Below are 14735 nucleotides of genomic sequence, written 5' to 3'. Positions count from 1 at the left end.
CGTTTCAAGGGTTGCTCACTACAGTAGGGATAGCACTTCGGATTCCGACGTGTCTATATTGCCTTTAGATCAGATAAAAATCGCCAAACTAATTGCTCATACTATTGTAACAAGAAGTCTGGGTACACGACAGATATTTATCAGTTTGCGATATCTTTAAATAACAGGCATTTCCGAGTCAATTATAGCAGTACATGTGTAGCTCAAAGTAACGAATGTGCTAAATAGACATGTTTTTGACCATGTATCAGAACCAAGCATTGTTAAATTCAGTGTATCCCAATATTACGTCATGTACTCACACAGCAATATACTCAGGTTCTCGATCTCTGAGTTTTAATATCTCATGTCAATGCCAGAAGTCTAAACCAAAAACTTAGTTCCACAATTTTCACTTTTTAATATCATGAATGTCCAAAAACCTGTCTCCATGAAAACTCCTCTCTATTCTTTACCTTAGAAATTATAACGTACAGTTCTGATCGTTTTCAAAGAAGTGGGTAGTCCTGTACATTTAAAAATACGATCAAAATCATTAAGACCGGATCTATGCATTGATAGCACTGAGACCCCTTTATTGACATAAACAGCAAAACCACAAATACTGTATATAGATATAATATAGGCCTTATCTTTATCAACCGTCTAATCAACACCACAGATTTAATCTGATATAAAAAAGAATGGTTAATATTTAAACACTGTTCCCAATGAAGAAAAAGATGAGCATTTCAGTAGTAGGTGACAGCAATATAGATTTACTACAACGCTGTACTATATGTGGTAATGCTTTCATTTTTCTTTTAATAGTTTATATTCGGGCGGTGAGTTAGCTCAGTGGGCGGTGATTTAGCTCAGTCAGTAGCGCGTCTGCTTCACGATCCAAAGGACCCAGGTTCGATTTTCGGGTCTCACTGAGAATGTTGTGTGTAATCATACCCTCCCGTCTAACAGAGGCAAAACACTGTGTGAAGTGGTCCCTCCTTACATCCATACGGAAGACCAGCTCTTGTAGCAGAATATAGGCTACTCATGTAACATATTCTACTGATCTTCAGTAATAATACAAGCACATGCTAAATTGCACCTATATATACTTTATGTAACTTAATTCACTAATCTTTACGCTCAGTCTTTCACCTTGCTTCATTCCTTCTTTCAGTCGTTGTCCTTTGTTGATTCCGTTCAGTTACCACAGGACAAGTTTGAACAAAAATTTAGTTTCCCATTTGTGTTTGTGTGTTCATTAAGTGTATTTTTTTTTTTCAGGCTGCCATCAACTATCAAGTACCTGCTTCAGATGGCAGATTTCCTGATCATGTTTTCTCTTAAGATGGAAATAACTTATCTTTGAATTCTTTGATCTAATTGTAATTTGTTTAATATTTTATACTCTGTCTTTTTTTCGGGAGGGGGGGGGGGGCTCGGAAGGTTTTTTTCGGTCCGTTTCTCCCACCCCACCTTCCCAATCATTCCGCTGATGAACACCAACACCCTTTGCTCTGTAGTTAGCTGCATGGTCAGGCAAGCTCATGATCATGTGTAACAATCTCTTTTACCCCCTCCCTTCATGTTTATGTAAATTCATTGAAGCATGAAGGCCATTGTTATCTGCCAAGTTGGGCATATCGGGAAAGCTAACTGGCTCCTTATTTATTATCTATCCATCTGGGTAAGATGGAAGCATATTTTCAAATTCAGTTTTCTAGAGCAGGCGTTGATCATTTTTGACGCATGGGATATCATATGAAAAGAAAAAAAAATGGATAATAAGGCTATGATTTTATTTTTTTTTTGCAAAAGATTGCTGAAAAAGTCTGAAAAACTCATTCAAAGTCGACATTTGCTCGTGCAAATGAAAATTTAGTAGCACTACTGTCTATTGTTCTAACTCAGTCATGCAGGAATTTTGAACAATGAGTTGTGCATCAAATGAAAGAAGAGAAGTGTATCTTTCAATCCATGTACAACTCATAAAGCAAATATGTAATTATGATCGCAAAGAATTGCAATGAAACTCGGTTTCGTTTTTTCTGGGACACGCTGTATATGGATCTCTGTTCAAATACATGTACTCTTTGTTTATGTATGATTTTTACTAAATGGGAAATCAAACAAATAAAAACTGAAGCCGTCATTCAAAATTTCACCCAATTTTTTGTGAGATAGAATGTGTCTCATCTTTGATAAAAAATTAATAAGCATGTCTTAATTTCCGAGTACAACAAACTTCTCATATTTTTGGGTCTTTAAACTTATATATACAGATGAATACACACGATTGACACCCCATGAGATTTTACATCTTAAAAAAAAAATCGATGATCTTGAATACGTGTTCGATAACTCAATCTTTCGATACAGCCATAGTTATTGAGTCTTATGCATACACACACCCAATCTTATCTTTTTAAATGAATCTAAACTGCAATAGCATGATTGCAACCTAGTCACTTACGAATATAGCAAATTATCACTGTATCAATTATAACTGTTTATCTTATCTGATAGGAAAGAAATATCATTCTGTTTCGTTTGATTTTATTCTTGCTAATGTCAAATAGGGCTCGAGCTTCTTTTTCAAAGGGGACGTCCATGCTAAAAGGCAGTCAAATGGCATGTTTAATTGCACGGGCCCTTGTGTTGACATGGGGATATGAAGTTGAAGTTTATTTTCCATATTCAACAATGAATATCTCTAGTTTGAAAATACATGAAATATGAATATATTCGCATCTATATTCACATCATAATATATTTGAGTTGAAAACTTGATATGATAATACATGTTCGAGTATAAGTGTAATTACATGATTATGTTGGTCTAAAATAATGTACTAGTAACTATAATACAATAAGCAATGACATCCATTGAGGTCTTCAAGCACCGCCTCTCGTCAGTCATCCTCCATTAAAATATCAAGACATTTGGTTTTTATTTGCACTTTTACTTTGCTCTTCTCTTTTAATTTGTGTGTGTTCACACTGTATTCTGCACTACAATTGTTCCCGTGACCGCGCACGTCACACACCCAGTATGACTACACTCTACTATTAAAAAGAGATAATACTTAAATGGAAGAATATATGAATATATATATATATATATATATATATATATATATATATACCTATATAAACATAATTTCACATATTCAGCCGTAAAATTGGCGTTATCACCTGAAATCACTTTGGGTACTACACAGCCAACAAATGTGATTTTAGAGATCTATATGATACGGAATGAGTATGTTAAGCTGCACTCCCATATGGGTAACGGCATGTCATTCCGTAAAGATGCACCAACAAATGACAAAGAAAACTTTCTGTAATTAGTCTTAATTTTAGGCAAATTTATTTTTTTGTGTGTATTACTTCTAGTATTATATCAATGGGATACAAATGAGAAATGTCTAGAAGCTGAATGAGGCAGATTACCAGTTAAAAATTTATATCATATAAAAGAACAGACACATATTGCAGCTTATGTTATTGAAAAATATTGAGAAACCATAGATTTTGAAATATTGGCATTGATGCTCTCATAATAAAGTTGAAAGAAGTTGCTGTTACTGCTCTCTTTTGGGTAACATACAGACACTTTAAACTTGATTCATAAGTACTCCCCCAAACTTCTACTCCATATTCAAGATGAGGTTGCAGTAGTGTCTTACTATGTTACATCAGTATCAAAATACACCTTGGCACATAATTCCTCGGTCAAAATAATACATCAACCCTTTTCATGTTTTTTTTTTTTGTTTACCTTTTCCATTTGAGTTTTCCAATTCAAATGTGAATATGCAGGCCAACAATACAACATCTACTTCTGTAATCACATCATTTGCTATATTGTAATTCCCCTTCGAACTTGACCAATCTATGCCTTCCCCTAGCAATGATATAGTTCGGGGTTTTTTTTCAGTTTTGATAAGTTAATCGTCAATTCAGTATATAAACCAGTTAACTACCTCACAAAGATTCACACTGACTTGAGACATATCTACTCTGCTGTATTTGAATGGGAAAGTATGAAAAAAATTAGTGTCATCTGCAAAAGTCCAGAATTTAAAGAAATCAGTTGAATCGAGGAAATTATTAATATAGTTAAGAAACAGCGTTGAGCCTAAAACAGATTCCTGAGGAACACCACAAATAATAACTTGTCTGGGAGACATTTTCCCATCATAACTAAGATATTTATATCTATTACTCAAATAGCCTCGCAGCCACTGGAAAAGTACGCCCCTGACTCCATCATGTTTTGATTTACTGCACAATGTATCATGATTTATAGTATGAAATGCTTTCCGGAAATCAATAAACATAATTTCTGTGTTATTCTACCTTCATCCACAAATTGCGACATCTCATTAACTAAACTAACAGGAGATAATTCTGTACTATTTGTTTTTCTTATGAAACCATACTGTTCATCATAATATACGTAGAACAAATCATTAGTTTCAAAGAAATTTAGCAACCTTTGATTGGCTTATCTCTTAATATTGGCTGATAATTACAAGAACATCCTTTTCACCTTATTTTCTATGATTAGGCTTAACTTCTGCAATCTCCATAGCATCAGGGAAATTCCTACAATCCAAGACATATTAAAGATATATGACAATGGAAGGGCAATTATGTCTGCGCCGTCTTTTAACAATTGGGCCAGAATATTATCAAAGCCGAATGCTTTTCTCGTGTCTGAATTAACAAAGTGATTTCTAACTACTTACTGTATTACTGATTTTTTTTTTTAAAGCCATATTCCTCTCCTGAAAAGATTTTGTGTTATTTGTATGAATAATCTTCCCAAATAAATCTTGTCCAACATTTACAAAAAAGCTATTAAAAGCTTTACATATTTCCGTCTGAGACATCAGAACCTTTTCACCGCCATCATCTTCTACACGCAACTTCTCCACATACTGGGACTTACATCTATGTCTACCATATAACAATTAATTGATTGAGTTTTAAGTTTGGTTTTTATTCTTCTTTAATTTGACTTTCAAACAGATGACTATAATAATTTCTTGCAGCATTTCTCAGGACAGTTGCAAGAACGTTTCTATAACGCTTCCTTTTGTAACACATTTGTCTTTATATTTAGATACACTCATTTTCTTTAGCAACCCTATGTTTAACTTTGATTGAGTACCTTTGAATTTTCAAATATATAGTTCCTTCGGAAAGAAAGTTTGATGAGTAATTTGTCATGACTTTATGAAAATTGATGTGTTAAGAGTACTGAGAACTAGAAAATGGAACAAATACGCCTATTTTTGTTTATCTCCCACAGGTGGGTCTGGCTGGAATTCAGCTCGCGCGTGGACTTGGTGCGTCGAAAATATTCGGCACAGCCGGCACCGAGAGAGGGCGCCAGATTGTTAAAGAGATGGGAGCAGATGAAGTTTTCGACTATAAGGCTGTTGATTTCAGAAAAGAAATAAAGGTATACATTTTAGTTATTTGACTTCGTTTTATTATATATAACTGCCTTTTCCGCATCAAGTCAAGAAAAAATGATAGATAAATGAAAGAACCTCTATCTTGCAGCTTGACTTTCCGTAATGTTCTCCTTTCCAAATTTAGTATTTTGTAATTTTGATATCTTTCGATATGATATTTTAACAATATTCTCCACGTCTTTAAACCTACAAGAGTAACAATACAAAATTTCCTCGATGACGAGTACTGATGAAAAATGAGATTCATTTCATATAGTAAACAGATAAATCTCATGTAGCATACAGATAATTAAGTTATTTGGTTGATGTGAATTCATTTCCCATGTCCACGAAAGAACCAATTGCATGACACGACAAATCAGTCTTCGACTAGAGTCTCAATTTTGTTTCTCTTGATTGTAAATCACATTGAGGGGAACAAGGGTGAGCAGCAAGATAAATTAAAATTTAGCCTATGTCCAAAGAAAACAGCGTTAAATGTTACCTTGTGAAGAAACTCTGAGATTTAGATGGTTTTTTAACATAACAGAAATATCTCGCGACGGATGCAAGAGCTAAGAATATGTGTATTTTTTCCTTCCAAGATTAATTCAGACGTTATCCGTTTATTTTTGTTTTGTTTTGAATCCTCTCGTTCAAATAAATTCTCAATCGAGGCATGTTTTTACAAAATATTACTCGAAGATTTTGAAAAGTAATTATTTTAAGATCAAGTTTAGATCAATTTCGTATCAGAGGACAAACTAGATTATTTGCAAAGATGTAAAGTTGAGCAGAAGACAAAAGAGGTCTGTATGATGCACGAATTATCGTATTTAACCATTCAATACACCACAATAAGATAAATCATTAGCTTTGCTTTTCACAATTTAATGCAAATGTACAATTGTTAAACTCGAAGACTCCCATAAAGAGTAGCGATTGTATGATGTGGGGTACCCTTTAAAGGTCATTGCAATAGAACTCCATTGTTGCCTTTTGGTCTGTACATAAACTACTTATTCAATACTTTATGAAAATATGCATCATATTCTGCACCCTGTAAGGCCCTACTTCTAAAACAATCCTCTTGATCATCTTAATACATTTTCAAGCTTTAACATCATCCTCCTGTAACACTTGAGATGAACAATAGACACAGTTACATCCTTCATTGCTAATTAAAAAGAAAATGTCAGAAACATTTGCATAAAAAAGAACGTGACGCTGTTGTAAGTGCAGGTAATAATAGCAATGAATGGTGATGCACATAAAGATACAGACACTAAAGAGATATTTTCACCGGTAATCTTCAGTTGAGGTTCAGAACTGAGATATAATCAACAAACACGGCAAATAAATTAGATAAATCATAGGACTCAAACAAAGGGGTATTACTGCAAGTCTTGGAGGACCAGAGCAGATGAATTAAAATGAATCAATATGAATAATTGATATGAATCTGATTTAACAGATTCATATGACAGCATAATTTTATGGAAAGAAGTAAATCATTCGAACAATTACGACAGCACAAGGCATGGCCATTACAACTTTTATTAGAAGTGTATCAATGACACATGCATATGTCTGTTACTTCTCTCTGTTTGGGAATGAATAAAGAACACTACACATCAGGTGATACTGTATCACTGTATAGTTAGAAAACTCGAGGACACGAACTAGAATATGCATAGGCTACATAATGTACAATAGAATACTTTATTATAAGGACGGCCGAAGTAAAATCTCGGTTGTCATCTTTGGAGAACCTTTGCCAAGTAATGCAAATGATTATACTAGTAGCTGCTGGTCGTTCAAAGGACTGTTTTACCTTATTAATTGCATGTATAACATTCCAATAACTGAAAAATCAAGATATTCGGATTTTATTTGGCATTTTCAAAATATCATTTTCTTGAAATTTCTCCACTGGATTTGGGCCTTTCTTTTCCTCAGGTATTCTATGTGTGCGTGTGTATGTAATGTGGTGCGTAATACGTGGTACCATTACATAGGTAGAACTTCAAAATTGTAACATATATAGTTAGCATTGCTATGTGGATCTAGACAATGGATTCTCTCATAAACCCTTCCTAAACGACCTCTCTTAATACTGTTATGATTGTTTGTTGAACTATATATATACAGTACATCCGATATATCATTATAGAAGAATGTCAGTATAGTCAGCAAAATAGTCCCAAACATGTCTGAAAATTTAGTAGGCCTACATGTAGAAAGCCTATGCAAAACACAGCCTTGAAAGTTTGTGGAATATCAGGCAATCCCTTCAAGAGTTTTGAATAGCTAAAGTTATGGTTGATAGTCATCTGCCAACCGATCATGAAGAGAACTCAACAATTTCTTTACAACTTCCAATCACAAGAATAAGTCAGCGCTTCCGGATGACATTGAGGGCAACACACATTAATAAGTGGATATCGAAAGCAATGTGGACCACCCACCCCAATTTAACTTTGTGAAATTCTCCTTTTATATACTTGATATGGTTTGGTGTGACAATGAATCTAAAATTTTACCAAATGTTAACTCATGATATGATTTTGCAGTGACTTTTGTTGGTTTGATATAGTTTACATTTTTGAACTCATACTCAAGCCTTTGAAAGTCTATTCTAATTTTGATTTCGCAAAATGATTTTATTATACCATTTGCCATTCTCTTTTTTTTCATGGCGAAAATACTAACGAAGGAAGACATAGTGTCTGAACTCTGTGCATTTTTAATACCGGTAATGCTCGACACATACAGTTTTTGCAAAGTTTTAACCTGATTCCCTAAATTCTCTGTCAAGACTAAAATTATACACAATATCTCAGAATTTTCTACTGGATATGCCAGAAATCTTATTCGCGGTTGTCACAAGAAAAGAAAAATGTGCGATTCATCACAAAATGAAACAGTGAAACACAGCGTTGAACGTCAGTCAGAAAGAATCACGCATTTTGAGACTGTCATTGATCTTTATCAACGCATAATTTGCCATCCATAATAAATTCTAAAGTATTACTTTAAGTTTCCCTGAGTTGAATGAGCTTTGACAGATTCTGAATACTGCAACGATTTTGTTTATACCCGTTCTTTTACAGAATGCCATCGGTCCAATGGGTGTTAATGTAATCCTTGAAACTAATGTCGACGTTAACTTTGATATGGATCTGGAGCTCATCAGCAAGCATGGTCACATCGTGGTACGTTGTCATGGTTACGAAAAAGTGAAAGTAATTAGTGGTAAAACAGCAGAAGCAAAATCAAATGAATAGTCTCACCTAGAGCATGATTTGAGGAGTTGTTATGGGTCAATTTGAAGTCTGTATTTTGAGTCCCCTGGTTGCAGCGCTAACCCTTGAGCACGGCAGGTTTATCCCCATCGCTTGGGCATTTAGAGAGAAATTACAATCGTCTGTCCCGTGGTTGCTTTCTTAATACTTTCTTAGCATCCACGTAATACATGTCTAAATCGTGATACTTATGTAAATAGAAACGAGATAGTGACAATGATTACCACATCCATAATTTCTAACTTGATGTAGTTGCCTATTACGAATAGCTCTGAGATAACTTTGAATAACCATGTCATGTTTCTTTATGGACACTACTTTGGCAATTAATATTATTGATTTGACATTCTCCTTTCCTATGATGCTTTATTTCCCGGACAGATTGTGGGCAAAAGAGGAAAAGCGACTTGTACCACCGCAGGACATGGTCACAAAAGAAAGCACAGTAACCGGAAGTGCTCTCTTCTTTTGTGACACGGTAAAGCTTTCGTAATTTTGCTCATGCCTGGAGGTGCATTTTGTTAAAGGTCTGCGGATTTTAAGTAATGTAATTTCTGCGAACATTCTTGTCTGAAAATATTGGACGACGTTTGTGGCCCAAAGACAAATCTGAACTTCTAGAGAAATCTAACTTGATTCACTTAAAGGGACTATGCAGTACAGATGTATGTTGACTTGTATTGTTTCATGATACCCTGATCACCAGTTTATGTGGCTATAGAAGACTATATGTAAATGTGTGCCATATATTTCATAGTACTTTTTTACCATTTTTTTTTTTCAGGTTACTTGTATACGCTGATAATCAGGTGATAATATACAGGAGTAGCAGTTAAGGCTGATTGACGGATGGGAATTACATTATCTAGTCTTAATAACGAGTGAGATAACAAAAAACGAAAATACTCTTTTTTGCCTTCAGATGCTAGAAAATGGCCATTTTGCCAACTCTATATAATTGGAATCATGGGACTGTTTAACAATTATATAGTAGTTGGGTATATCTCCCAATTCTCAAGGTGAGGTATACGTATTATCATATACATACAAACATAATGTTATACAAAAGTGTACCCACTGAGACCATCCTTTACACTTACACAACATACACACAAGACTAGCTGCTACGTAGCTAATGAAATTCCGAGCCTATAACAAAACATGGCTATTAGCCTGGTTATTTGCGTGGATTTCTCTTCATTCCCTTGACAGGAAGCAAGAAGCACCATGCATGAAGTGCTCTATCGGGGGTACAGAGGATGGCTGGTTGAAGCCTTACATTGGTGGGACGTTCAAGTTGGATGAAGTCATTGCCAGTCACCAGGACATCGAGAATCGCAAAGGATCAACGGGCAAAACAATACTGCTAGTTGATTGAAATTAGCATCACAGTTTATATGATGGGTAGACGTTTTGTAATGTGCAGTACAAGGTAATTGCAAAATATGTACCATCGCCAAATCCCGGGGTTATCAGTTTTCCTCCACCAATAAGGCTCTCCATAGCACTTGACGTTACGGGAAATTGGTGTCTGCTGCTTCCATTACTCAACTGTAGTAAATGAAGCTTGGAAATAGAGAAATAGAGTTCACTAATAATTGATCGATTCTTGTGTCATATTTAGTTGCAATTAGTTAATGCTGAATGTCTTATACTTTTTGTTTCCTAGGAAATATCTCACTGAAAACCTTTAAACCAGAGTGAAAATCTCTTGAAAATGTCTAGTCGTACGTATTAGTTATGACGAAAAAAAGACGGTTTATATAGAGCTGCTTGAATATTGGTGTACAAATTCGAGACTAAAAGCCCTGTCGTTTGTTGTAGTGTTTTGAGAGAGAAAAACAGAGGCGTCAATGTATAGTGATTAAAGGAAAACAGAATATATTTTTATTTTATATACATAGATATTCTTCTTTCTTCAGAGTAAGTGTGTGACGTGATACTAGCAGCTGTATTGGGTGCAACTTCACACTAAGCATCTTCAAGTATCTTCTTAAATGGCTGTCTTATGCATCTAAGTTGATGACATATACATACATGAATTTACATCAATACGTCACATTACACCAAGATTTTTGAGTAACGAACGCCGAACGAACCATACAGTTTAGTTGAGCCAAAATTCTAAATTGTAATCATGCATTTCTTTCTTTTTGCATCTCATATGATTTAAACGTTTTGGAACATAGACCACTGATTATCTATGACAAATTCTTGGTATCGTACATATTTATTTCAAAGTGCACGACGCAAATCAAATCGAATCAAATTAAATCATACAATGATGTGGTCATACGTGGTGTATGCGGGTATCAATGTCACAGTAATACGATGTAAAAATGTAACGTTTTGAAACATCTGTTCACTTGATGTCTTAACTTTTCATGGAGCAGTAAATGTTCTTATATTAAGGGTTTTGCAGCAACTTGAGCAAGAAAATGAAAACATCGGCTGAAGGAAATTAATCGGACAGTTATTTGTACGAGTGGTACTACCCTTTCATTAAGTTTCTGCTTGCGGAACCTTATTCCATAAGTGAATTTGATATTTGTGTAAAGGAAATAACTTATATCATGTTTGAAAATTTGTAACGTAAGATTGTATATATTCATATACATGTATATACGTATATATATACGTATATATATATATATATATATATATATATATATACTATAGGGGCTAACACTTTTGGGCGTTTACAAAATTAAAAACGATGGAGGACATAAAAGACAAAAAAAAACCGTTGTTGGCGTATGCGAACATATCATATAATGGAAGAATTAAGTAATGGCAAGCAGAAATGAATAAATAAAACTATAGTTGAGTAAAGTTACCTGTTTGGCAGAGCCGTGTGTTGCTTGGGTTGTGTTGGGGCTGTCTGTGGCGGGATTAGCAGATAATATCACGTATTTTGCCAGGTGTGGATTGTGGCAGGGTGCGTATCTATCTGGGTTTGGGTCTGGTGGCGGCTTTCAGAGGTGGGTTGCCCATGTGTCACATGAAGGATTGTTTTTGGAATGCATGATAACAGGCATTCTGGTGGTCATTATCTGTCTTTCACTCATCTCGCTGGTGCATAATGGCAGGCGCTGGTGAGTGGTGGCACCAGGGTACAGCGGGGGATAAGATGATGTGTTGGCACGAGTGCTTGGGCACATAGTACGAATTATGCACACCCATTATGCAAAATTACTTGCTTCTGGCAAAGTTGCACAGTTTCTACGTAATATGGCAGAAAGATGGCTGCGCAGTTTAATGTGCTTCTTTCCGTATAATTATACATATTTATTTACATATCTATGTACATATACATACACCCCTTATAAAAAAAAAAAAGTCATGCATATATCATTACATAAGAAACATGCAACATTCACATGCCTATGAAAATATATACTTATATGCTCATTCTATACAGTGCGTCCTAGAAATAAAAGACTCCTAAAACAAAGGTTTATTGTGCTGAAGTTATGGAGCGTACGAGTGAAACACATGGTGAAATTCAAAATAAACTCTCTCAAAATGATACAGTAAGCAAATTCATTTATTCATGCCTGCGTGTTTGGTACCATGACTTTAGAAATGTAATGCCAAAAACCATTTGCTACTCTTTTTTGGCTTTTTGGCTTTTTGGCGTATGATTGGAACACAATGTTTAAAATAAACCTGAGTTAAAAATGAACTTTCAATATTGATGCTCTTTCAAATAATTATATTAAACAAGCTTATCTATTCACTCATCTCTGCGTATTGTGATTTTGAAAATCTAATGTGAAAAACCATTTGCAACAGTTTCTTCTTCTGTTTTTTGTTTTGTTTTGTTTTGTTTTGTTTTTGTTTTTGTTTTTTTTTTTTGGGGGGGGGGGCTTAGACCCTCGGTGCATTAGAGAAAGAAAGAGATGGACAGCTCTTAGTCCCCATAATGAAAATAACACCAAAACAAAGGCTTAATGTGTGGAAACAATGGAGTGTGTGATTGAATGCACGTGTTAAGACAAACTTTGACTTATGCTCTCTCAAATGATATATTGAGCACACATATTTTAATATTCATGAGTCTTTGAGTACCCTGACTTACAATTTTTGTATTTACAGATATATCGCAAACCAGGAAAACAAAGAGGTGGACTAGTCCAGGTGCAAAAGTCAGACTTTGGGCCTAACCAAGTTTTCCCGTCTGCGCGATGTGTTTTGATGGTTTCCCCCTATTTCGAGGATGCTGAATCCGAATCTAGATGATGCAACTCTGGCATCTTTGAGGGTTTGGAGATATTCAAAATGGCCGTCAAAATGGCCGCCAAAATCAGATATTCCTATACATTTCCTGATAAATGGTGAAAAATTGGACGCAGAAATGAAGCTTTACTGCATTTCGAGGGTATTGAATCTGAATCTGAATGATGCAACTTTTGCATTCTTGATCAGGGGGAAAAATCTGAAATGGATTGTAATGGTAATGGTAATGGTAATGGTTTATTCAAAAATTCATTTGCAGCCATGAAGATGGCTGAATTGCAGAATTTTGTACAATGTGATATTTCATTTTATGGTAACATACATAGTCATAAAATCAGTTTACGATTAAAATATAAAACTACACAATTATATATACATGTATATACAAAACCACCTGATAACCAAAATAGCAGAATTAACCAAACACACTTATACATACACATTGAGAAATCTGCCAGAAAAATTATACATAATCTTCATGTCACCATCACATATACATACACAAACGTATAGACTAAAATATATCAAAAATACACAAATCATTATACTTCTCCAATAACTTTCAAATTTTGTTTATACATGTACTGAAAAAAGAATTAGGCGGGCAGTGATAACATAAGAGATATCAAACACTTGTGTATGGAAACGGAGATATATATATATATATATATATATATATATATATAAACACACAAAATCATTTACTTCTCCAACAACTTTCAAATTTTGTTTATACATGTACTGAAAAAAAAAATTAAGCGGGCAGTGATAAGCCTCATAGATAATGCAAACGAACAATAAGATATAAATTATGTAACATACAAACAATCTGCAACTTAGTTTTTACAATATACCATACAAATAATATAACATTATCAACCTGATTAAAAAGAATTCAACAAATCAATGGGATACGGTACTGAACTGTTGCGGAATCACTGGGTTTTGCATATTAATTGTTCTCTGACATTTGATTTGCGTAAATGTTTAATGTTCTTACATAGGGGTATGAGGCAGGGAATCTTATCATTTGAAAACAATTTCTCAAATCTCAAATGATAACCAATGTACTCTGAACACCACTGAGAACTATATTTGTATGGTGATTACAAAGCTTTGCACTATGTCACATAAAAGTAGTTTGAAGAGGGGAGATAGAGATAGATAGAGAGAGAGAGAGAGAGAGAGAGATGGGAAGAGAGAAGCGAGAACGAGAGGGAGAGGAGAGAGCGAGATAGGTATAAAGGTCTATAGAGATAATGCCTCGTAGATAGTGCAACCGAACAATAAAATATAAATTATGTAACATACAACCAATGTGCAACTTAATTTTACTATATATAATCATCAGCCTGATTAAAGTGAATTCAACAAATCGATGAAATACGGTACTGAACTGTTACGGAATCGCTTTGTTTTGCATCTTAATTGTTCTCTGACATTTGATTTGCGTAGATTTCTAATGTTCTTACAAGGGGGTATGAGGTAGGAGACCTTATCATTTGAGACCATTTTCTCAGCAAAAGTCAGACATAATTGTTTCCTTCTGTCAGCCAAGGATGACAAGTTCAGGAGAGTCAGAGCTGTCTCGTATGATGAATTGAATTCATGCCTAAGATTATTTTCAGACTTCTTTTCTACACCCTTTCCAAACAGTATACTTGTTCTTTAGTTAAGCCACCATTCCAGACAGGGCAGGCATACTCCACAAGGGGTCTAATGAAGTCAATGTATATGG

At 34.7% G+C, this 14735-nt stretch overlaps 1 pseudogene; it reads left to right on the top strand.

The window, feature by feature from the left end:
* LOC139734790 (quinone oxidoreductase-like) overlaps positions 1–10136 on the top strand; it is a 29329-nt pseudogene extending 19193 nt beyond the window's left edge.
* Positions 10137–14735: the final 4599 nt, after the last annotated feature.

This window comes from Diadema antillarum, unplaced genomic scaffold (assembly GCF_040938485.1).
Source record: "Diadema antillarum isolate AM-2024a unplaced genomic scaffold, OU_Dant_1.0 scf00000027, whole genome shotgun sequence".
Lineage (NCBI taxonomy): Eukaryota > Metazoa > Echinodermata > Echinoidea > Diadematoida > Diadematidae > Diadema > Diadema antillarum.
This window is presented reverse-complemented; position numbering and strand designations above follow the sequence as displayed.